The sequence below is a fragment of the Hypomesus nipponensis genome, chromosome 23 (assembly GCF_054491055.1).
Source record: "Hypomesus nipponensis isolate SF chromosome 23, ASM5449105v1, whole genome shotgun sequence".
Taxonomy (NCBI): Eukaryota; Metazoa; Chordata; class Actinopteri; order Osmeriformes; family Osmeridae; genus Hypomesus; species Hypomesus nipponensis.
This window is the reverse complement of record NC_140383.1, coordinates 64,525-91,331: the sequence shown is the minus strand read 5'-3', so window position 1 is coordinate 91,331 and position 26,807 is coordinate 64,525. Positions and strand designations below refer to the sequence as shown.

At 40.6% G+C, this 26,807-nt stretch overlaps 1 protein-coding gene across 1 annotated transcript in view; it reads right to left on the bottom strand.

Moving 5' to 3' along the window:
• LOC146233250 (double-stranded RNA-specific editase 1-like) overlaps window positions 1-15,599 on the bottom strand; it is a 69,714-nt gene extending 54,115 nt beyond the window's left edge. Inside the window, exon 1 of the mRNA XM_084688597.1 lies at window positions 15,417-15,599. The gene's annotated coding sequence lies outside the window, so the exon portion shown is untranslated. The remainder of the gene's footprint in view (window positions 1-15,416) is intronic.
• Window positions 15,600-26,807: the final 11,208 nt, after the last annotated feature.

Genomic DNA, 26,807 nt, shown 5'->3' with positions numbered 1-26,807 from the left:
CAGTGAAGAAGGCCTCAGCCGACCTGACAAGGTCTCACGCCAACCGTCCGGACACTGTCATTTCCCATGATCCTCAGCAATCGCTTTGCCAACAGGTCAGACGCCCCAACAGACCTTTCATGGGCTGGAGACCTCATCTATGAGAAACACGCACACACGGCTACACAGACACTCCCATTTGTAGTATACACTGGACCTCTTTAGAAAGAGATCTGTAGATTTTGATGAATTTTATTTTGTGAAATTCATATAATAAAAAATAATTGCAGGGGTGGAAGTAACGAATTACAACTACTCACGTGACTGTAATTAAGTAGTTTTTTCGGGGTATAAACCGCGGTTTTATTTCCGAAAAATACAGTACTACGGAGTAGTTTTTGAGAAAAGTTAAAAGTTAAAAAGTAAGTACTTTAACCTGTACTTTTACTTGTAATTGAGTATTATCTGAGCAAAGTAACAGTAATTGTTTTTAAGTACTCATTTTCAGTACTCTTTCCACCACTGAAAAATTGATCTCTTTGAAATTGACTTGAATCTCAGGTCAAATATGTTATAATGTTATTCTCAGCACATAATTCATCCTTTCAGTGGATTTGGTTATGCTTGTCCTTTACAGCAGAGAAAGACTCATTGATTGACAGCATATTTGGTCTACAATGGGCTAACGGTTTGTACGCTTGTTGGTTCTTATAATCAAACTAACAACCAGGGAAAGAGACCATCCTTGCAGTTTACCACCCAGAGTCCCCAGCGTAGCCATTAACTGCCATTGATCTGTGTAGGCCCCGCATCTGAGCAGGGTGGAGCATAGCCGAGTGTGGCCTAGTGTAGCCTTGAGTAGCCCAGCATATTCTATCATAGCTTAGTGTGGCCTAGTGGTCAGGCTGTGTCACTGTCTAGACTTGCCTGATGGCGTCCTACAGGGGGGAGGTGCCCAGGTGGAGAGCCTTGGAAAATCACTGCTGAGGCAGCCTCTCCTATACTAGACCACAAGGAGCAGTTCAGTGGTCAGCACTTGTAGCATGATTGATCGCTCCACTTCTTGAGTCTCTATGGACAATGTGCTATGCAGCAAGGATGGCACACAGAGAGCATTTTTACTCTGCTAAAGTAGTATTGATGATTCAGGAATTTGGAACAGGGTGTTTGTAAATAGGGCCTACACTGTTTTTAGGGATTTTTGTACATAACCATGCAAATGTATCTTCAGAATGATTTGTTCATGAGAACAGCATGCTGTCTAGGGCTGTCCCCTCAGTCAACTAGTCAATTTCCTGGTCGATATGCTCTGGGTCGATATGCTCTTAATTTTTTTTAAAGCATTTCAAATTTCGATTAGTAGATTTTCAGACGTTTTAGTCGAGTCTTGGTCGACCAAAGAAAATCTTAGTCGGGGACAGCCCTAATTGCTGTCATAGCTAAATGCATAGTCCTTCCTGGCATCAGGTTTGTTTGTTTATACGCATTTATATAATGATTAAAACAATATAAAGATACAAAAGAACATAAAAAAAAACATGCAGGTATGGCCAGAAGCGTATGTGTGTTTTTGTGGGCCCCACCCCAGAAACGTATTAGTCAATATTAATCAAACTTAACAACATTTTCCAAGATAAACAAATGAAATAAGTCGAAATTTGACCATAAATTATCTAGGTTGAAATAGGCTACTGTCAAAAACAGACCTCAACAAGCCAGATGAGCAGGGAAAGATGAACCCTAGCAAACATTTGATACAAATTCAACCCTGATGGTTATATAAGCCGTCTGCACAGAACACACTTTTACAGTCTACTAACAGTCTGTGAAACCAAATCTTAAATTTGTTTGGTAATCCTGGGTTGGCGCAAACACTGCCTTGAGGAAGCTGCTGTACTGAGCCTTCGATGGCTTGGCTTCCTCAGCAAGGTCCCTCCAGAAGACACTTTTTATTGCCTTTGACAAAGCTGATTTGTAATCTCCATCAGCCATGAAGTATGCATGGTTCTACATCATTGACAGACTCCAAACTGTAGGGCTCGGGAATGCAGTATCGCTTCAGTCCACGTCACCCAGTCAATGCCAGTACTTCAGGCTAACTACAAAGCTACATGAAGCTTTACAAAAGAAAAGGCCTTTAATTGCTGTGTAGTTAAACTGAATGTGGTGTTAAATTGAATGTGGTGTTGTGCAAAAGTGAAGCCTATGAACAGAATAATTCCAATTGAAAGCAATTAGGTTCATCTATACATGTTGCTATACAGCACGCAAGTGACTTGATCTATTCCCTGTGGTGCCCTGTTCATCTTGTCAAACTCATGGCCAAGCTATGTGAAGGGATAGAGCTACATGAAGAAGGGATAGAGCTACTTGAAGGTATAGAGCTACGTGAAGGGATAGAGCTACGTGAAGGTATAGAGCTACGTGAAGGTATAGAGCTACGTGAAGGTATAGAGCTACGTGAAGGTATAGAGCTACGTGAAGGTATAGAGCTACGTGAAGAAGGGATAGAGCTACTTGAAGGTATAGAGCTACGTGAAGAAGGGATAGAGCTACTTGAAGGTATAGAGCTACGTGAAGGTATAGAGCTACGTGAAGGTATAGAGCTACTTGAAGGTATAGAGCTACGTGAAGGTATAGAGCTACTTGAAGGTATAGAGCTACGTGAAGGTATAGAGCTACGTGAAGGTATAGAGCTACGTGAAGGTATAGAGCTACTTGAAGGTATAGAGCTACGTGAAGGTATAGAGCTACGTGAAGGTATAGAGCTACTTGAAGGTATAGAGCTACGTGAAGGTATAGAGCTACGTGAAGGTATAGAGCTACGTGAAGGTATAGAGCTACGTGAAGGTATAGAGCTACGTGAAGGTATAGAGCTACTTGAAGGTATAGAGCTACTTGAAGGTATAGAGCTACGTGAAGGTATAGAGCTACGTGAAGGTATAGAGCTACGTGAAGGTATAGAGCTACTTGAAGGTATAGAGCTACTTGAAGGTATAGAGCTACGTGAAGGTATAGAGCTACGTGAAGGTATAGAGCTACGTGAAGGTATAGAGCTACTTGAAGGTATAGAGCTACGTGAAGGTATAGAGCTACTTGAAGGTATAGAGCTACTTGAAGGTATAGAGCTACGTGAAGGTATAGAGCTACTTGAAGGGATTGTAACTAAGATGAAGATCTAGTCTTTGTTTTAGGCAGATTCATCCCCACTCAAGAGAAGGCACTTATATCTTTAGCGTCCTTCAGGAATGCAGGAATGACACAATCATCCAGTCTCCCTCTCTCCCTCCCCATCTCACTCACACACACAGGGCTTGAGTTTACCAGCCCTAACACTTTTGGGCACTGTGCGTCAGAAGACTTTGAAAAGAGGAAGACACTGAATAGGCAAGGTCAGAGATGAGAGGAGACAGTTGACAGGAGGTCAGAAGAGAGCAATGCTCCAAACATGAAGGCCACAGAGAGCGCAGAGATGAGCCGTCAGCAGGTACAGGGCACCTCTAAGCCAACCGCTCAGCAGCCTAATGGAACAGGCCTTCCGACACTCTGCCCCCCCTCCCAATTTCTCATCAAGAGTGAGCACCTTTTCCCACTTCCCATCCACAATGTCTTGTTTACGTTTCAATTACAGATGCTACCCTCCAGGACTCTTCCCTCCTTTACTCCCCTGCATTCAGATGTTGTACACATACAGCTGGCCCCTTTGTCTACAGAGGTCATTGGGATAGCATCTGCTTGCAGAAAGCAGAGATAGCAAAAAAAATAGAGTACCTTGGAGATCATGTGGACACGCAACACACACACACAGCAAGGTTAAAAAGTACACTCCAGTGATAGAACGAACGCTCTCGTGGAAACAGTACAGTGCTGACACTGCAGAAGACAGCAGTATTGTTTCACCAGTGGAGCACTTACTGTAACTTCACCAACTTTATACTTTTACTACCGCATTCCAGTGAAGAATGCCTCAGTCTACCCTCCCGTCCACCACCACAAGCAGCCCAACACTGTATAACGTGCAGTCTGGTTCCATGCCAGTGTCTTCAACTGGATCAAAATAACTCCTTCACAAGTCTCAATTAATAACATATACAGACAAAACAGAATTTGAAAAAACAAACACAGGGCTGAAATTTTTTTACATTCCACAAGTAACCTCAACTTGAGGGATTGGGATTCACCTAGACTCACTTTCTCCCTGGGTGGAGGCTCCAGACCCTTTACAGCATGTCCTCCCATCTCTTTCTCCCCACTTTCTGTGCTCCCCAAACACGATTTCTAACAGACAGTGATTTCTCTACATATATTTTGCAGCAGCGGCCTGAGTGCAAAAAACAATTTTGTGTTTGACATAGATGGAAACTGCACTCAAGTCACCAAGAATCAGACTTGCAACTTGATTCACCATCAACTGACATGTCTAGGAGTCTAGATGAGTACATTATGCAGTGTTGAAGTCACACAAGCACTAAAATAATTATTTTCTCTTTATCTCATTTGCTCCCCTCTATATTTAGCTATATCACCAAGGGATTGATTCAGAGCTCTGGAGCGTGCGGATAGAAGGAGGGGGAGGAGCAGGAGAAGGTGGGAGAGTGGGGAGAAGAATTGCAGCCTCTCCAAGTGTGGCAGTGAGTCATGACACCCACCTGGTATGGAGCATCGTGCTAGAGGGATAAAACCATCCCACACTTGGCACCAACGCTGACGAGAGGTTTGGAGCAGGCTGTCCTGGTGGATATCAGAAGTTTTGTCCACACAATCACTATCACCATCCTGCTCTTTTGCCATCTCCTCTCAATCCTTTACCTTCTCTACCTCTTTCTCCTACCACCTCAATATTTGTATCATCTAAATATGTGTTATCCTCCCTTATTGCAGTCAGGGAAGGGAGGCATCGGAAGTAAAAATTTAATTACATGAAAAATGCAAATTCTTCTCAAAAAGGTTCTCAAGGCTAGTGTATGGTTTGTGTTTGCATAAGACAACAAACATACAAATACAGCCTAAATAAGCCCTGTATTCCAGACAGATAATAGTATTACCCAAATAAATCAAAACGCCAGCGTCTACATAAAAGGATCAGGGTGGATCTAACAAGAAATATCAGAGGCCCCCTCTGATATTATCTCATTTTAAAAGTGAACCTTTGATTGACTTGAGAGTATTTTCACAGATAGGATAGGGTGATCTTTCTCCAGATAGGTAGCAAGAAGCAACTAGGTTACAAACTTTCTAGGCTGTGTCACTGAGGAAAGGATTAAATAGCATTGCTGTGGTGTCTATGGCGCTCATCTGTATCTGTCTAAAGGAAGGTTAAATAGCATGTCTCACATGGTAGGGCTTGACTCTGCATCTGTCTAAAGGACGGTTAAATAGCATGTCTCACATGGTAGGGCTTGGCCTGAATGGCTGCATGCATTGTTTAGTGCACCATTTACTGTAGTAGGTGTATTCATTGTGTACATGCAGAGAATCCATGATTACACACTTTTGTAGTGGCGTCAGGGTGCGTAGTGGTGCACATGAAACATGAACAGTATGTTTTCACAGCTTTGCTATGAGACCTGCAATATTGATAGCCTTAGCCTTTTTTCCATTGCAGATAGGCCTACATATGCTGCTGTACCACAAAACCCCCAATAACGGGATGATACACACACAAGACAACAGCTCTGTGTCTGTGTTCATCCCTTGGCTAACATCTTCTATCAGCCCTGGAAACTGTGCCAGAGACACAACGTAGTGCCAACTATAGCCTTACCCTGGGGTGATGTGGCTTTTACTGAAGCCAGAGAGAGATCCACAGAAATCCATGTTACAGGATATGACAGGTACTCTATGCTCACCAGGAGAATTGCATTTCAGGGAAGGGGGTGTAAACACTGTGTAGGGCACACATGCATTTGGGAGGCATTTACTCAACTCATTGAATACATAAATGTAGAAGAATATGTTTAATGCTTAGACTGCCTGAGGGGAAGGGTTAGAGTAACCCAACAGGTGAATGCTTGATAGTATGACTCATCCAGTAGCACAAAGACTGGGCCTGTGCTGAATTGGCTGTAAAGGCCAAGAGTGGATACAGGCATGCCTTACAGTGAATGTAATACAAATTATTTAAGGAGGACAAGACACCAAAATTAGGAGGGGGAGAGGAGAGTTACATTTGCTTTCTACCCATTTAGGTGGCTGCCTTGTACCCTGCCGGAGCTGTGTGGCAAGCATCCCAGAGCAGAACTGTGTTAACACTCCAAGGGGCCCCAGATCACTCTATCGTAGGAGACCAGACCAAAGTGGGCACAAGATCTTCAATGTTCCTACAGGTGAAGCAAGTTAAGAGGTTCATAGAAATACATTTATTTACAAACATGTTTAGGTTAGCAATACTTTGATAACCTTCACACAGAATGAAGACCAAGGGAAATGTAAGCTAGTTAGACTAAGCTATGCACTCATTTCAGTGGTAAGGATTAAGCAGATATCCTTTAATTACAAATAAAAATTTAAAATATGTTGCGGCCTGCCAAAACGTAATACGCAGATTAATACGCGTTTTACTGAGGAATATCTTCTACCAAAAGAAAATGAAGTCTCAAAACAAGCTCATCCCAGCAGCACTTCCAGACCCCAGAGAGGACACAGACACAATGCCCCACCATTCCCCAATGGATATCAGTGTTAGATCCACCATATAACAGTCTTAAGACCGAAATATACTTCACGCTAAGTATGTGTAAGCATACACTGGAAGGCTGCCGCATGTATCCTGTTTGTTTGGTGCGTACTTTGTGCACGTCTCCCTGGCCCTTATTCGTACGCATACGCAAGGAGCAATAACAACAAAAAAGTGGGGCAGTATACCAAAGATCCTCTGACATGCTGCGAGATAAAATCAGGAAACAACAAAGAAGTAGTAGTACACAACAGCGGTACATTTTTAAGAGCAAATATGTGAGCTGGCTTGCAATTATAAATAAAGACATATATAAAAAATACCTCCTCCTCTGTCACCATAGTTATGTCTGTGGTACAAATTAAGTAGCGGTTGTCAACATTTTGAGTCACAAAATGTTTTGTTGAAAACTTGCATCCTCCCGGATATAGTTTTTAAACATCCGTATTGACAAACAACGCAGTGGAATATGTGAACAATGCCACATGCATAGCTTTCGCATACATTCATATTAAAAACTGGAGTATACCAAGGCCTTTAGAACCACTGGAGAACAGTCTTAGGACCACTGTGCAACACGGTCTTAGAACCACTGTGCAAGACAAACTTAAAACCACTGTGCACCACAGTCTTAGAACCACTGGACCCCAATCCATCTGTACAGGCTCAGAAAATAAATATACATTAATAACAAACACAGAAATACGACCAGGTTGTAGATTTGATAAACCTGATGGTTTAAACAGTGTGGTGACATTCATAAAAATAAATTAAACTGTACTGAAATTAATTAAGGCTATTTAACATGAACACACACAATCACTAAGCCTTTTACTAACCTTTACTGAAAGACTGTATTTGCATCCATCTCATGAGCAATACCAGCCAGCACTCCAGTCCCTCTAGTCCAGAGCTGGCTTGCCCTGTGCATTGGAACTACGATGTCACCACCAACCCAGACGCTAACCGGCTCTGACATGTGCGTGAGCCCTTTTCTCTTGTTGCTGACAGTCCATGTTACAAAACCTTGTTTAAAGAAAACTTATTGTGCCCTCACAACTAAATTCTACCAGCACTATTACAGATTCAATGGAAGACAAAAAAGGCAAATCTGAACTGTGGTATTTTTATAGGCTTATAATATAAATATATATATAAAACATATTGCAACTGTAAGAGGCCAGGCAATTTATTCTGCATGAAGAACAGCTAAACATACATATTCTGGATCTGCTAGACAGGAGAGAGGGGGCAGCACTGATGGTGGGGGAGACAGGAGAGAGGGGCAGCAATGATGGGCCCTCCAGGGAGTGCACAATGTCTTGAGTCACGCAAGCCTGGGGGCCCTTCGTCCTAGCCTGGCCTCCCCCAACTAACACCCTCCTGACCCCTCCAACTGACAGCCCTCTATACCACCACATGTTCATTCCTCCCAAGCACAATCATACCAACCCACACACCTAAAATATTTCCCCTTGACTCGACCCAAAGATAAGACCAATTCGGTGAGCCCAATAAATACACCGTTCAGATTTACCCACAATTCCCTCTGACCCCTTTTTGACTGAACCTCACACCAAAATACCACAACAGCCAAATACAATTAACATTATCATACCTCTTTTTAAATGCCATGTTTCCGACAACACAGTCTTGAATAGACATCCATAGACAACCACAGTCAGGGTTAAAAATTGCGACCTTTTTGGTTGCATACGGTCCAGAAATTGTATCAGTGCGACCTCAAAATATATTTGGAAGCATTTGTGCAAGTGAAAATCGTTACGGTGCGACTTATTTTAATTTCTTCACAAAACACTTGCTAATTAGCCTTAAGTGCCTGCTTTGAGCTGATAGTGACCGGTCCACCATTTTGTTCAACGTTACATAACCAATTACATTTCATCTTTATGTTCTTATTTAATGCATATTTAAGATTGGTTGATATGATACCCCTTCTGGAGATGTTCCCCCTGCGACACGACTCTGGATAAGCGGTTGACGATGGATGGATTGATAATACTATCCATCAATCACTCTTTGTCGCTGAGCTCCATTGTCATGTGACAAGGAGCTAACTAGCACAAAATGAATTTACATAAGTAGGGAGCACCAGTGCTACCAAAAACAATTTTGTAATAGAAGTGGTGGGGTAGAAAAACTTTCTCCCAGAGCCACTTTACAGGAAATTAACCTAACCAATTAGTAGTCATGCTTGCGTTTATTTGCTCCCTCTGATTCTCATTTTCCAACCCACACCTGCACTTTATAAACAACCAACACCAGCAGCATTCATATCCCACAACTACCCTTTGAAATGGAAACTATCTTTCAGCCATGTGATCATAGCTCAGTGCAGGGAGCCGGCCCGACAAACAAACAAACAAACAACGTGAGCCAATAGCGCCGTTTGCATTCGCAGTACTCTTATTGTCATCATGCACAAAATGTAGAGGGACGTAGCTTCACCTTGCTCTCTGTTCGCCGTCTTTCTGAAAATGTTGTTGTTGTTGGTAGTGGTGAAGAGGTCAACCGGAAAGGGCTGTATCACCACTAGATGTAATGAAAACAGCGCCACGTATTGTACTGGGATATGACATGCTTTCAGCCAATGATTCGGTTTATTCACTGCCACATAAATTAGGATAATAGCAGTTGCCCCCAAAATTTGCATTATCCAAATAAAGCTAGATTCGAATTGATACCATCATGAAAACGTACTGACTGCCCTGCCTCCGTTAAGGCTCAGTGCCTCTGATACACTGAACTGCCTCTGTCATGGCTCCGTGCCTCTGACATACTGCCCTGCCTTCGTCATGGCTCAGTGTCTCTGAGGCACTGTCCTGCCTCCTTCATTGCTTGGCTCACGGCTCTGCATGGAAACATCTTCAAATGTTTTTTACATGTTTGTACATGTTTTTTACATGTTCTAATCGAACGGAGAAGACAATGCACATTAGAATGTTGGTTGTCATCAATTTCTCAAGACTGCTCTATCAAACAAAGGTAATTTTACTACATTTCTTCCAGCCATCACAAAATTAATCAAAACTTCCTGTTCATTACCAGTTTTACTTTTATAATTTGGAAGAGTGGTTTGTTATCAAATGAATGGGATGTTGCAATCCCAAATCTAAAGTTTACACAAGATGGACTGGCATTGACTGCAAAAAAGCTTGAGAATACTATTGTAATCCTCTTCATTGTTTAAAAGCCTGCTTTGTTCAGAAGCACTGCTGGCATGTAGTATGCCAAACATATTACGATATTATGTATATATACACAAACATTACAAAATACACATTTTACACTACAACGGTACTTAAGAATGATATGTTGGATCAGATGGTAGTTTATTTCCTCCAGGAAGAAAATGACATTTATTGAGGGATTTGTTGCATTTGTTGGTTAGTTGTAACTGATTTAACTACTTGCACTCTCGTCATTTATGATCATTGACCTATGCACTTTTTGCAAAGCTCTTTCTTGTAAGTTGCTTTGGATAAAAATGTCTGCTAAATGAATACATGTAAATACACACTACTAATTCACATTAGTGCTGGTACTGAAAAAAGAAGAAGTACCACAATGTCCAGGTACTGGCTTCTCTAAAGCAATGAATGACCCTACTTTAAGTCCTGTATGACCAGGAGCTTCACCAGTTAACAATTTGGTTATGGCACATTACATGATGTGCTTCAGCTAGGCAAACAAAATAATGATATCCCTGGACCCAGTTCCATTGAAAACGTCTATCCTGAAATCCAAATGAATTGCAACAATACAGCATTTATATGGGCAGAAATATGTGTCACATGAAACTGGATTGGAATAATTTATATTTGCTCAATTTGAATACCGTAATTTTTGGACTATAAACCGTGCCTTTTTTCCCCCCAATTTTGGGCTTATATAACGGTGCGGCTAATCTATGGATTTTTACAGCTAACAGCCACTAAGGGACCTCCTAAATGTATGGATTTTACAGGTTACAGTCCACCAACTTTAACTCTATGGGCTCTATGGCCGCTCCGCGCCCCCCACCTTTAAGCGGCAGGCTCCAGCAGGAAAAGCTGGAGGCCGGAAAAGAGTGAGACACGTAGCGCGCAAAAGTAAAAGTGGAACCGAGAGTGGTACGAGAGACAGAACGAGAGCAAGACAGACAGACATTACGAGAGTGAGACAGTTTGTCATGCACAAACCCTCATTAACCCTTGGGATCTGATGGCTGAGCGGTAAGGGAGTCGGACTATTAATCAGAAGGTTGTTGGTTCGATTCCCGGCCGTGCGAAATGACGTTGTGTGGGGGGAATGTCCCTGTAAGTTGCTCTGGATAAGAGCGTCTGCTAAATGACTAAATGTAATTATGGAAAACAAACGTATAAATGCATATGATGCAGCTTTTAAGTTAAAGGCAGTCAATCTGGCTGTAAAAGAAGGAAATGCCTTGGCATCAATGAGTCAATGGTGAGACATTGGAAACGCCAGTGGGACAAACTGTCTCAATGCAAAAAGTCAAAAAAAGCTTTCAGAGGTAATAAAAGCAGATGGCCCGAACTTGAAGACTTTCTTGAAGATTGGGTGAACACACAGAGAGCAGACAGCCGAGGTGTTTCCACCGTGCAGATCCGACTGAAAACCAAAACAGTCGCCACCAAAATAAAAATTGAAAATTGAGGTGGACCATCCTGGTGTTTCAGATTTATGTGACAAAAAGGACTGTCCATCACACAACTGTGTGTCAGCAATTCCCTCCCGACTACCAGGAAAAAATAACAAACTTCTGCAAATTCACACAAAGAAAGATAAAGAAATATTCCATCGGACCGGACCAGATCATAAATATGGATAAAGTGCCTTTGACGTTTGACCGGCCTCTCACTAGGACTGTTAAAAAGAAAAGTGAATCGTCCATCATGTTGAGAACCACTGGCCACCAGAGAACAAATTTCACTTGTGTTCTTGGCTGCACAGCATCTGGATGGAAGTTTCCGCCAATGGTGAGACGCACTTGTTCCGGGAGTAGAACGGCACTTGGGAATGCTTGATTGGACCTGATGTTAGTTTCTTCCAGGATCACAAAGACTCTTATTGAGAGACTTGTTGCTCTTGTAGGTTAGTTATAACGAAGTTAACTCTTGAACTCGCTGTGTAATATTTTTACTGTTGATTATTCTTCTACAGGCACAGTCTTAGACTTTTTGGGGTTCATGTTGTTTTTAATTTGTAACTTGTATAACTGCATGCTCTTATGGGGCTTCCCTTGGCACTTGTTTAGTTTTTCATAATGTATGCTTCATGTTTTGGCTGCTTGCAATGTTTGGGACTACCTCATTGTTATGATCTGTGACCTAAGCTCTTTTGTAAAGCTCTCTCTTGGAAGTCGCTTCGGATAAGAGTCTACTAAATGCATAAATGTAAATGTAATTTTGTAAATGTAATTTACATTTTACGTGATTTGTAAGCGCAATTACAATGCCAAAAGAAAATATCCCGAACGGCATCTCCTTTAAAGTCAAGGAGGATTATTTTGCCCCAAAAAAGTTTTGCTCGTTTTGGACAGCATGAGGGCCCATATAACAGATCCTGTGAAAGCAGCCATCAAGAGCACAAACTCAATTCCAGCTATGATTCCTGGGGGCCCAATGAAGCATCTGCAGCCACTCAACATCAGTGTCAATTGTTCGTTCAAAGTGGCACTACGCGTTCAGTGGGAGGTGTGGATGACTAGCAGCGATAAATCATTCCCCAAAACTGGTCGCATGCGAAAAGCAACTTTTGCTCAAGTTTGCGAGTGGATCCTGATAGCGTGGAGGAGTGTCAAAACAACCACGATCATCAACGGGTTCCGAAAGGCTGGACTGCTGCGTGATGAAGAGGAGGACACCGCCACAGCTGAGGCCCTTCACAGGCTGTTCAATTCCGACAGTGACGAAAAGGAGTTTGTTGGTTTTGAGAGCGACAACAAAGGAGAGAGGCTGATAAAGCCACCCTGACCCTGTTTGTTTCCGACACTGAAGATGGGGACTTTGGTGGTTTTAGTACGCAGGAAAAGGATATGCAACTTGTTTGTCGAAATGTTAATAAATGGGAGCTTCCTCAAGCAGCCATCTCTTTCCCGACAATCCCCTCTGTGCACGAACCCTTACATATGGTAATTAAACATTAAAACACCTGCGGCTTATAGTCCTCTGCGGCTTATATATATACACATAATTCAATTTAGCTGCTGCGGTTTATATTCAGGTGCGCCTTATAGTCCGAAAATTACTCTAATTGCATTTTGTGCATAATTATTGCATTAGAGCTTGAACATGCTGAAAACGGAATGTTCAGATCTGAGTATCGTGTTCACGGAACATACATTTTTGGCACAATTTCACAAGGACATGTTTGCACAATTTCTTAAAAGAGTTGTGTGAATCTGCACTTGACTTCTCTTCTTCAATGACCAGATGTGTCAATTGAAATGTAATTGCAAGAACTGAATTTGTATTACTGAATATATTACATGAACTGAATTTGTATTACTGAATATATTACAAGAACTGAATTTGTATTACTGAATATATTACAAGAACTGAATTTGAATTGTGATAACTGAATGTGGAAGTATATTGAGTTATATATACAGGATCAAATAGTTTCAGAGCAAATACATTCAATTTTAGAATTTTACATTCAGTTTTAAGTTTATTGGAATTCAGTTCCAAACTAACAAATTATAATTATGCTATCCAGATTCAGTTTGTTGATGCAATTATTCAAATTGTTGTGCAATTAAAATAATTAAATTTCAGTTTCTAGTGACACATTATCTACCAATACATTTAATGTTTAGATAGGACAAATCCTGAAAGCAGTACACCCCGACATACTGTATATTACATAACTAAGCCCATGAATGCCCATGGATAAGATCCAATTTAATTATTAGATGGCGTAGTTATGCTAGTCAAGGGCGGGAGAATGGAAGGACCCAAAGGCATTTTTGAGCTTTTATTTTATCAGGGGTTAAGGACTTCAGCCACTCTATATAGCCTATAACATTTGAGAAAGCTTCAGAGTGAGATATTTGTTGAAAGTCAACAATGATCAGGCGTGATGCCCTTGGCTGTAGTTGATGGAGTGGTAATATGCCTGGACATGGACACCTTTCCCTAACCCTGACCACTAAACAGCAAAAACTGTTACATCACGGTGAAGTGTAAGGTTACTAATGTCTGAAAGATGTATATTGAATCTCAAATGGCACCTTCCTGAGGGGACATATATGGAAAATGAAGATAAAACTCTGACCAGGGTTCAGATTAGGATCAGAGTGAGGGTTGGGGTAGCAGGCTGAGGGTTGGGGTAGCAGGCTGAGGGTTGGGGTTAGTGTTATCAATACCAGTGAATTTTCATGGTATTTAATACAATTTTCAATACCAAAGCAAAATAAAAATACAAAAATATGTTACTGAACAGCTCTCCTTTGTTGACAGTAACAGTCACCTATAATATCTAAGGCAGTAACCTACTTAAGACAACAACAGACTTTCCAGAGAGCCACTATTGCAACTTCTGGTGAGATTTTTTTTGCAACACTTTGTCAGCATCCAAATCTGCAAACTGGTACAAACCGTAACACAACCACGGTATCTTACCGTTTTTTTTTTGTACCGACTTGGTACCAGTTTTTAGGGCAACACTAGTAGGGGTAACAGACTGGGGCGGCAGCATCCACACTCCTGATTTTCTGCAGTTCCTCTGTGCTGATTGTTAGCAGCTATTCATTAGCCAAAGAACTATCTCTGCAGCTGGGCTACAGCAATAACACAGGAGCCCCAGCCCTGGCAAATATAAACAAAATGGTCCAGAGAGAGTTCTCTAGGCTGCAGATACACAGCACCAGTTTGGCAAGATGTCCATGCCTCAGTAAGAAGTCATTAGAACTGAGCTGAAGCTATCAATTAAATTTAAGTGCTACAGGTCAAGGAGGATGGGCTCAGTCACAATAGACTGAAAAAGACAGGCTATTTTATGGTTGACTCTACTATGATGACCTTGGTTGAGCCAAGTGATTGTTACGTGACATTTGTGCTTTGAACAAATTCTACTGCAGTGTCAAAATATCATTGGCATCAAATACTTCATTCACAAATATTTTCTTTAAAAGCTTGACGTTCTGAACACAACGGTTTTGAACACAGTCTAGGCAAGTTCAGTAGTTGTGTAGACTTTCTTCACTTTCAAATATGTTTTACAAATATAATCAAAACTGTCATTGTACTGACACAATCCAACACTTAGCTCTAAGTATAACGTGGAGTTAGCATTGAAACAAATCTGCTAACACATGACTTCATTTCATAAAACTGAACACGTAATTGTTCAGATGTGAGAAGTATTTTCTCCAGTGTCACTATTAGCCTACCATCATTTATTTAGTTTACATTTTGTAGTTCATTCAAGTCCAAATGAAAACAATCTACCAATTAAAAGTGTTTCAGCCCAGAGCATTAAAGTGTATCCCTTTCAAGAAACAGCGGTCTGCACATGAGGCTACCCGGCTCATACTGCTAAAGCAAGCAAAACAACATCCATGAACACGACATCGTCTTAGAAAGTATAACAACATTTTACTTAAAAATCTGAATACATAGATCCCAGAACCAGATTTGACATGTGTATCAAATGATATATTACATAAACACAGCCGGAACACAAGCAAATTATCCCATGTTTTCATCCGTCACACTGAGAAGACGGCAATACTCACAGAATTTGTCGCAATTCAGAGTGAAGCTATGCGTTGTTACAGTGATGTTTTCCCCATTATATTTCAATAAGATAGGTCGTTAAATTCAACGAAACAGGCTTATGGTGGTAGAGCCTCAGTAAACGTATGTTGCTGTTATGTACAGCGGACCGCAGCGGACGGAGCACTGAGCGGCCTAGAACGTTGTCGCTGTGTCCACTGTCGGGAGCGCGCAACGTGGAAAAGTAGGATTCTTATTGGCTGAGAAAGACGACAGCAAAGATCTTCCTCTTTGCCTCGAGCTACGGGAGTGCGCAGTGGGGTTGTTGGTGTTTTCATATCACGGATTTGATTGGACAGCACAGGAAATTATTCATGTAGAATCTGAGAACCGATTGGTTGACATAGCAGTTTGTGGCTTTGCCACAAACCAGTGACATTTTAACTGCTGTTACACATTACTGGCTTCCTCAGTCTGTAGTCATTTTTCCCCATAAAGAATAATTTATTTTCCTGCTGATAAGTTATAGACACATAACTAGACTAGCTGGGGGGAAAATACCCGATATATGCCATCTTAAGGAGTACTCACTACATTCATGGTATTGCATATGTGTTTTGCAGGTGCCGATTTAGCCATTTTGACCTTTTCTAATGCATTCCTTCAAAATGCACATACAAATAAGTTGATGGAAAACATGGTTGTTGTCATATCCACAGACCGTAAACATTATAGTAAGAAATCAAAATGATTAGGTGATACCTTAATGAAGGGTTTTCCCCCCTCTTCTTGTTCCAGCTGCCTGACTACTGCATGTTACATGAGACCACATGGGCAGTCCCTAACCAGCACCAGTGAAAACAAATAACCTAAATGAATACACTAAGTATACAATCTTCTACAAATAACACATGATAATAGGCCAGGATAAGAGGATACAATCTCAATTTGCTCCCTTCACAGAAATTCTTCCCTCTGTACATAATAAACTACTTTGAAACTGGAAACAGTTAAAACCAAGTGTTCTGTCAGAAGAAAAGTGCATAGGCTGTATTTAAGGCTAACTCACTCACATAAGTGTGTACTGACATATTTCTGATTCAGTTGTGTTGTAAAAGTTTAGAGAAAGATATAGAGTGTGAGGGAGAGAGACAGTGTGTGGAAAAGTGGGAATTGGATTAATCTTTATTCTCTCCATGCAGAATGCAATAATTGGTCAACATCAGTGACATTATAGCTGCCCTTGAGAGCATGCATCCTAGGCCTACTCCTGATGTCAAATACATATTATGATGATCTTCTAAATTCAACATGTGGTAAAACCAACCACAGATGATTAAGCCTGGTCTCATTTCTTAGAAAAGGAAACTTTTTGAGAACGTTTTCACAGTGGTAAAGAATCAGCCTCTTCAGACAGCTAAACAAACCCAGCATTGCAACATCTTTGTAAACTCTTGAATAATTTAAACATGGCCATTGAAGCGAGGATGCTCTTCGCAAGCAAAAAAACTGTTCTAACCCTAACCATTTATGATCATGTATCTATTATAACTGTTGCACCATGCCTGGTAGCTGATATTTGTACACTTTTGTACACTTTGTGGTAAAATGTGTAAAATTTGTGGTAAAATACAGACAGTTCTAACTCACATGTGCGACCTGCAAATGTGTCTTTTTCTTTTCAAATTTTTGGCCAAGGTGTGTGAAGGGGAAGGGTCCATGAGTGATAATTCAACTGCATGGTTAACGTAATCTACACTCGTGTCTTGCTCTAAAATCTAATCTAAAATCTATACTCAAATGTATCTTTAGTTGAAGTTTAATTGGTTATGTAATGTTGGATAGAACATTGGACCGGTCACTATCAACCAACACTGCAAAAAAAACAGGATCAATCTGCGAGCTGGGACGCCTGATTACACCCATTAAATTATGGTTAAAAAAAATGTTCATTAACATTAATCGTAAATTAATTTTAATTTTCCAGTACCAAATGTACGAGATATATCTGTAATATTACATTACAGGCTGTTCTTTGTCGGTAAATATGACTTTTATTAATTGAACTTCTCTGTAAAAACATTTTAAAAAAATGAAATACTCATTAAAGCCAAAATAAGATGTAATGATTTCACATGTTCATTCAAAATGAGTCATGTGCACAACATATATCATCCAGATGCTGTAATCAGTATACGGATACTACAGATATTACTGGCGCTTCAGATACCAGTAGCGCCGGCTAGCTGTACGTATTGGAGAGGAATATAGCATGCCGCTTTTTTATTTTATAAAACAAGTTAGACCACCATCTAACATTTACACTCAGGGTGAACACTTAATGTATCCAAACTACAGACCATCATATCAAAACAGAACAAACACAACAACAAAACTCCAAACAATGCTTATCTAACTAATGCTGGGGACACACAAAACAACTTTTTTAACCTTATAAGATTTTCAAACTGTGAGAGACCATAAACATGAGAACAAAAAATCCTAGAATTAGCCGTTTTGATCCTACAGTGTTTGATGTGCCATGATTTGACAAAGACAGCACACCACACACAAACAGATTTCCAACCAGTGTCCCGACTGTTAACACAAGAAATCTCGCAAAATCTGTCAAGATTTAAGAATTAGCATGGCGGACTATATGCAGGAAGATATTGTGATGATAGTATTTGGAATCATTTTCACGGAAAAAAGAAAAGGGTTTGCTGTTGCCACAAATCAATTCCATTTAACTTTGTGTTGTCGGGGGTTGTCCTCGGGGTTCCCCCCACACATCAGGATTTCTGATCGCAAATATTCAACATGTTGAATATTTAGCATTTGGGATCGGGGCGCCTCCGACGTAACCAGGTCCTAACCAGACTCTCGTACATTTCATTTGTACAGAGAGTCTGGCCTCACTCCATTGACAAGCGTTGACTTCCTTGTAGGCGGGTACTCTGAAGAAGTTTAAAACTATTGGATCTGCCCAGAGCCACTCTGATCTACCATAACCAATTGCTAGCATTCGTAACAGAGCTAGCTGCCGTAGCTGGAAACTTTTCCCGAACCCCGTGGGGAGGAGGGCCACAACAACATGGCCACCAACAAATCTCCAAAACTGGAGTAAAAGCATGTTCTTGCTCCGGCTTTAGCTCTTGGATATTTGGCAGCGTTGCCTCAACGCACTGAATGGCTTGGCTCGCATCTTTCTCCGCCGCCATAACGGAACTACAACACAAACTAGCGCACAACATCAACGTCATCGTTCTCAGCCACTCCCTCTGTTCGCTGATTGGCCGGTTAAAAAGTAACCTGCCTAATCTGACTTACCTACTGAACGGCCAGACCGAATACAGAAGCAAAATCCAAATTGAGCGGAAGTACGTAGGTCGGCAGAGCCAGGCTACCTCAGACATCCTTCCGAGCAGATTCGGTCACTCTTGACACACCTCACACCAAGGGAACATCTGATAAAATAATCTGTAGAACCATCAAGATAATTAGGACGTTACCTAGGATTGTCGGAAGGGGCAAAATCGGCCCGATTATCCCGTAGTGTTTCCCCAGCATTAGATTAAACCTTTAACTCTGTAGCTTTTCAGCTTGCCACGGGGCATTCTGGGTAATAGGAGCTTTGCCGCTACACAACTATCTAATCAACTTTCCTTCGTCCTACTCTGGAGTCTTTACATTTATTCATTTAGCAGACGCATTTATCCAAAGCAACTTCCAAGAGAGAGCTTTACTAAAAGTCCATTGGTCAATGATCATAAAGAACAAGATAGCCCCAAAAAGGCTTTTGCAGGCTTTTGTAGTCTTTGATATTCACTGTTAAAATAACTGTGAAAATAGCTAATTTTGATTAAGTGAAATTGTGTTTCAACAGAACATTTATGCAAAATTGTTGTAAATATCAAAAACAGACATTTGTGTATTTTTAAGTAACAATACTTTGCTGTAATTTTAATGTAAATATATAAATTTACATTTTGACATTGTATTTCCTGTCATTGAGAAATACAGAAAAAATAATAAATAATTTACAGAAAAGGTACTGTAATTTAATAGTTTTTTTTTACAGTGTAGGCATAAGAATTGGTAAATATGTATTGATTTGTCCTATAAAACAAATGTGTGTGCCTACATTAATCCTCATACAGTATGTTTAGATAGCATACTCACAAAAATCCCTCCGCCACTAAAGGGTTAGCTCAGCTCATGCCGTCGCAGAGCCCACCAACAAGAAGAAGCAACACATGCAGAGACTAGCTGATCCTGGCTCCGAACACACAGTACACATATCTGATGGATGCCTATGAACAGACAGTACACACAAACAGTTCTATGGTTGGTCTTAAGGTGAATTTTATAGTTTATTTTCATAAATAAGCGGAACTAGTTCTGGCAGGGCAATCGGGCAGCGCACGTCAGTCATCGGGGACGTAAGGCGTCTTACTCCACCTACTACCACACTCATGTTAGCAGCGTATATCCATTGGGCCACGTCCGATAAGGCGTCTTTAAGAGACGCGCGGATATGCACACACTCACCCCGGTCGTTGTATGATCAGTGCTGCTGCCACCCTCCACCGTCCCCTTCTCCCCCATGCTGTCTGTATGTCTATCCATCAGGGGGATTATATCTCTATTGCTCCCTGCCTCATATGTCATGTATGTATGTATGTGTTGCATCGAGGAGGTAGGGAGTGCTTCCCTTAGATCATCCACTCCGCCAAAGTAAATCTACATGTCCATGTCATGTAACAATAAATGCTCAAATCTAATATGTGATTGTCTTGACTGAACTGTCATTAGCGTATCCTACAGTTGGTCTATTGAAATGCTTTTTCTCTGCCCTATGAGTCGAATCTTTATGGCACCATCAGTCAAATGGTCTGGTTTTCCTACAGTAGGTACATGCCTTGCTCCAGGGCATGGCCCCAAACTGAAGACTTTAAAGAGCACATTGTGAGAACAATAAAACACTTCTTTATGGGAAACATTCATTGGATAGGTGTGCCTGTTTGTGCCAGGTGCATAGCGAGACCGGCCAAAACACTATGAAACCATGTTAGCAGGAATGTCAGGGACACAGTTCAAATCAGTTCTCTGTATCTGCTCACACACCTGCCAGGAGGTTAGGGGTGCACCACTTATGCTAACCCTAACCCTAAGCAGCCTGAGAGGTAGAGCATGGATTATACCGATCCACCATGGCAAAAAGCAATGCACACGGCCACCTGACTTCTTCCAGAAAGAATGGGCTTCATTCTCGAACATTTTCTGAAGTTTCTTCTGAAATATTTCTTATAGGCTTCGGAAAAACAACTTAAGAAAAAGACATCCGCCAACTTCATGAACGCTTGAAAATGTGTTCCTACGCAGCAGAAGTTTTCTGAGCTGTGGTCCACCGGAAGAGTTTTCTTAAGTTGAAAGCGCGTCCTAGTGCTCCTGAATTTACATACATACACACCCCAACAGCTCCTTATAAAGGCACACAACTGCAGTGACGTGTGCAGTCAGAATCGACAAAATTAGAAAAGCAACAGGAACGCACGTTATGTCCAAGCGAAAAGCAAGTGTGCCATAGTGTATGCCTATGGTGCACGCTCGTCCCTTTAAATAGGTTGAGTGATCAGTGATAATTGGATGGCCTGGTTGAATTTATATGATGTTCAAGTCCAAGTGCAAGTTAAAGGTTTTATTTGTCACATACAACATCATACCAGTAAGATGAGCAGTGGAATTGTTCTCCACTGGATCTAACAGTGTGCACACTAAGCAAGGTAAATTATTATAATTGTTTTCATCCGAGGATGTCTGTAAAGTTGATATGAACGCAATCACCAACGATATCTCACAAATTCATTAACACCTCTATCAAAGACAATGGCCGATTTACGACTGCTATTTCCAATTTAGAAAGTCTTCTGAAGTTCAGAACAAATCCAAGATGAGAAAACTTTCATGAATGCCAAATGTAGAATTTAGAAGAAGTTCCTTCTTAAATAATTTTTAACTGCGATATCGAGAATTAAACTCAATTGGCCAGAGTTGTCTCAGATGCGATTCCTTAAAAAACCACAAGGGGAATCGCATTTAAGAAAACTCTGTGTTAGAAGTGTTACTTAATTTGTGAGAAATCGTTGTTGATTGCGTTCACATCAACTCTACAGACATCCTTGGATTAAAATAATTATAATAATTTACCTTGCTTAGTGTGCACACTGTTAGATCCAGTGGAGAACAATTCCACTGCTCCTATTACTGGCATGATCATGATGTTGCACCGGTTGCTTTTGCTTGGACATAATTTGCGTTCCTGTTGCTTTCCTAATTTTGTCTATTCTGACTGTACACGTCACTGCAGTTGCGTGCCCTTATAAGGAGCTGTTGGGGCATGTATGTATGCAAATTCAGGAGCATGAGGATGCGCTTTCAACTTAGGAAAACTCTTCCGGTGGAGCACAGCTCAGAAAACTTCTGCTGAGTAGAAACATATTTTCAAGCATTCATGAATTTGGCAAATGTCTTTTTCTTAATTTGTTTTTCCGAAGCCCATAAGAAACATTTCAGAAAAAACTTCAGAAAATGTTTGAGAATGAGGCCCAATGTTCCCTTTAAGCCATGTACTCTGAAAGCTCCCTCATCCAGCACTTCTTCAAAATAATATGGCACGACATGATTGACATGAATGATAAGCTACGTAGGTCAAGGTCCTTTTTTATAAACCTTTTCTTCATTGATTTAAAAAAGACACCCTCATGCCTAAACATTTGAAATCACTAACTACCATATAACCGTACATTTAATGTAGGCTATGGTGTGTATCAAATCATTGTTCATCATTGTTTAATGCGTTAGGCAAAATCTTGTAGCCTATGTATTTAAGTTAATTTTCTATAAATATAGCCTACATATTGAACTGAGGAAGAATGAGAAAATGAGAATGTCTGAGGTAAATCATCGTTTTCCCGTTGGGTCAGTGTTACAGGAACATCTGGTTAAGCAACAACACGGGCTAAGCTTGACAGTTAACCTGCCCCAAATCCATAAATTGCCATAGTAATTGAGTTAAAACTACATTGAACTGGCTTTATGGAACCTAATGAACTAGAAATGAGGCTTGACTAACTGACCTAAGCCTGGCTTATTCGGTAAACTTGCTTTATGGACCAAGACTCTGGGAGCCACCATGGTAAAAATGATCACAACCTTATCATGGCCCAGTCCCCAGACTTACAACTCTTATACCATGCAAGACTACTGTAGGTTACCTTCAGAGGACACAGCTACATACCAACAGCCCATAGGGTGAGTGGCTTGGTAAGCAGTTTGCACACTGGTTGGTGATACTAGTTTGTAAATACTGTAAGGGTATGTAACATCTTAAACTAATCATACACGATCTATATTATATATATATGAAATAATATGAATCTAAATGTATATCTCCATGTGTTTGTGGAAGCATAATGAAGCTGTCATGGCCACAGTCGTGCTCCCCTTTCTGGGGGGGTTTTGCCCTGCCCTAGTGTTTCCCTGTGTCTGTCATTGTTTTCACCTGTGTCTCATTGAGCAGTTTCAGTTCTCGTTAGTCTTATCATGTCCACTTGTGTCTTGTTTGGTTGTGTGTATTTAGGTTCCTGTTTTGTGTCCAGCCCTTGTCCTGTGACCGGAGTGTCCTTTCTGTTTCCAAGTTCACTAATAAACCCGTGTTTTGATGCTCTACCTGACTTCTGCATTTGGGTTTTACCTCACCGTAACAGAAATGGATGTATTACAGACATATTCCATGTTATTGTCATCCACTGCTACTAATCCATGCCCACTATTGTCACACAAACTCTCACAAAGACTGCTGTATTTCAAAGGTTATGTAACCCTTTTCGAAACACTACAAGCAGAAGGCTTTGTGCTTCTAAGGAGAAAATCCACAGATACATTTCAACAGCACTTCAAATTCCCAGGTCTCTGTGTTTAAAACACCCTGAGCAGTGATGAGAGCACAAAGACATCATCTGAAATAGGGGAGGATGTAAGCCATCACCAGTTAAGGAAAACACATAATACATTAGTCCTCATCGCTAATTTCACAGTTAATTTATAGCTCCTTTGTAACTCAACCTTTTATATTCTTCAGTTTAATCCATAGTGTTTAAGCATTGCTTGCCCAACATATCAAAACAGTCATCTGTGAACTACAGTGGATGTTTTACCAAACTGGCCAATGATCTTAAATGAATGGTGAATATAACTATGTAACTATTTATACATGCTACTAGTAGGCTTTGATATGGATGAAAGCATTTGTTAAATGTATAAAATGTGAATGGAATGTATAAACATGTACAGTCTCTCGGTCTTGGCATAGAGGGTCTCAGACACAAAATACAAAGTGAAATACAGTTAATCTTAAACATGAAATTATACTCTGTATTGCATCTGATTTCACAGCATCACACAATAATGTGGCAGGACTCTCAACTCCCCCACTTCCTTTTTTCTATTCAAGACTACCCTCAGGAATGAGGACAATCTCTGAATGAATCCCCTACATTGGTGTGGGTAACCCAGGAATCTGCTGTGGTTGACTTAATACCAACCCCTTGATTGCAGATTCTACAGAACTAAAACATCTGCAGAAGCTTGCACAGACTGAGGGTAGATAGAGCAATGTTCTGTCTACATTGTCCAAATCGATTGCTTGATCTTTTTCAAAAACAAATAATGTTAATGATTACTTATATTATCTTACATTTTTCCTTGGTTGCAAGTTTCATAGAATCATACAGTCTACTGTCTGCAGTACAATGATTTAGACAAATGCTAGCTAGCCAAGTGGGGAATGTGACCATAAAGATTGCAATGAATTACAATGGACACAAACAATAGGTGATAATCAAGTCGTTTGAGTGCCTCATTATTATAGGACCCTTTGACTTTAAGAACAGTTAACCCTTACCCATAATATTGTTCAGACTCCAGTCTGCACCCTTTTGTTTCACCAACCACTCTTGAGGTGGGAGATCCCTCACTGAGATGCTCATCACATCCATTGAATTTTTGGGGGGAGTTTTTCCTTGTCTTCTTTGAGGGTGTTAGATTGGTTTAGGTGCAGTTCTATTGGCATATTTACCGTCTGTGACATTGCAAAAAGTTTTGATTTTGATTTGTTATAAGTATCGTAAATTACTTTAGGAGACATTCAATTTTGTATTAGAAGGGGTTACAACTTTTGTAGAGTAGTACAAAAGCCTGTGCGACCCGTTTTTATTGAACCTGGTGTCATAAAGTCCCCCGTTTTGTATTTGAATCTCCATATCAGTGACTGGCCGTCAGTCCAAATAACACCTAAAGTGGACCGGGCTTGAAAGCAGGGCCAAAATGAACACATTATTTGAATTCCATCAGGCTTTATGCATAAGGCCTTTTGGTGTCGGCTCAAAAGCAACACAACGAATGCTGGATATTTGACAACCCTGACCTACCACCAAACATGTTTTACACAAATGTTCATCTTAAGACATTTACTTCCGGTCAGTTAAGTATCTTTAATAAATGTTGTGGCAACAAAGATTAAGAGGCTCACTAAGCGCATTCTAAACAATCATCATAAAAATAATAAGATGCAAGACTGCTGTTTATTAAATTCAGTCAAAATAGTATAACACAATCAGATACGTCCAATGGATAAATAAGGACATGAGAGACAGTGATTACGTGTGGTTGGAGACATGCACCCTGCAACTGACATGCAAAAAGTTTCACAATCATTAGTAGTCCATGTATGGCAGCATATATGCTCTCCGCCTTTGTAATTCTAACATTTGACAGACCAATACGTGCATAAACAGTCACTTCATATAACATGAGACATGTACATCACAGTACACCCACATGAATCCCCAATTCTTAGATTCCTTTATGCGGACTTCCTTAACAAATGGTTGTAATTTTTCCTATGGAGTGATGTCATGTGCTAATGCTAACTAGTACTTTCTGAGTCAGAGCACATGAGGAGGGCTGACATGCGGTGTGTTAGGGGGTGAGCCAGTCAAGCATGTCCCTTCTGCCTGGCTGTCTCCTTGCCTTTGCCCCAGATAATGACAACAACAATGCACCCAGAGCATCCTGCCACAACACTACGCTGCTCATCTGGAGAGCAGAGATGAAGCCAGTGCATGAGGGGGATGGGCGGAGGGGGAAGCTCCTGCATATGGTTTGATAGCGCTCTAGAGGGCAACAGTGTGACCGCACACAATCAGCAGCAGCAATCCTTTATGTGCTTTCACATAGACATCACATGCATCATGTCCTAGTTTGGACTTTGATGGGGCCGACTTCTTAACATAACCAGTTGTGGGTAGTGTCATAAAACAGAAGAAATGCCCATTTTTCAATGATCGTCTGGCTTAGACAAAATGTGCCACAACAGTACTTATTTGCTGACACAAAGAACCACGTTGTCAAAGCCCAGTATATGTAAGGCTTTGCAGTATTTGAAATATATTAGTGAATCACAAATACTAGTTGTGCTGAGAATCCAGTATATTCCTGATTCAATCATGAGCCCTTTACAAGAAGGTGAAGAAGTATTAGATTGTACCCAATTGCTGTCAATTAAATGAATTGCTAAGTACAAGTTCAAGACAAAAGTAACATATTTATTATAGATCTATAAAGTGCAGTTATATGATACACATGTTGAGCATCTCAGAGGACTGGACAAAGAATACAGGAATCAGGGCAGTTAAATAGTATCACAATATGGGGGATTTTACTCTCACAAGAAAAGTAAGGATGACAATCAACATAGACTTTGCAAGCACAGAAAGAGGACGTTGCATGATAGCTTTTGTTTAGGGTTACTGACCTGATGTCAGTTTCCTCCAGGATCACAATGACTCTTATTGAGAGACTTGTTGCTCTTGTTGGTTAGTTGTAACGGATTTAAATTCTTGTACTCACTGAAATATTTTCACTGTTTGTTTTTCAACAGGTAAACTTGCACTTTTTGAGTTTCATGTTATTTAATTGTAACTTGTTTAACTGCATGCTCTTATGGTTCTTCCCTTTGGCACTTATTTGGTTTTCACAATGTATGCTTCATGTTTTGGCTGCTTGCAGTGTTTGGGGCTATCTCGTTGTTCATGATGATCAGTGACCTTTGCAATTTTGCAAAGCTCTCTCTTGGAAGTCACTTTGGAAAAAAGCGTCTGCTAAATGCATAAATGTGAATGTAATGTAAATGTAATTATATTCAGAGCATTCCCAAGAATTACAATAAAGTAATCATTAGTTGTAATCTTTAATTAACTGATCAGTGGTTAAGGACAGACCTCTTCAAAGGTAATTAAGCAATATCACACAAGAGGCAGTGCTGTTATACAGTATGTCAGTGCGCCTGT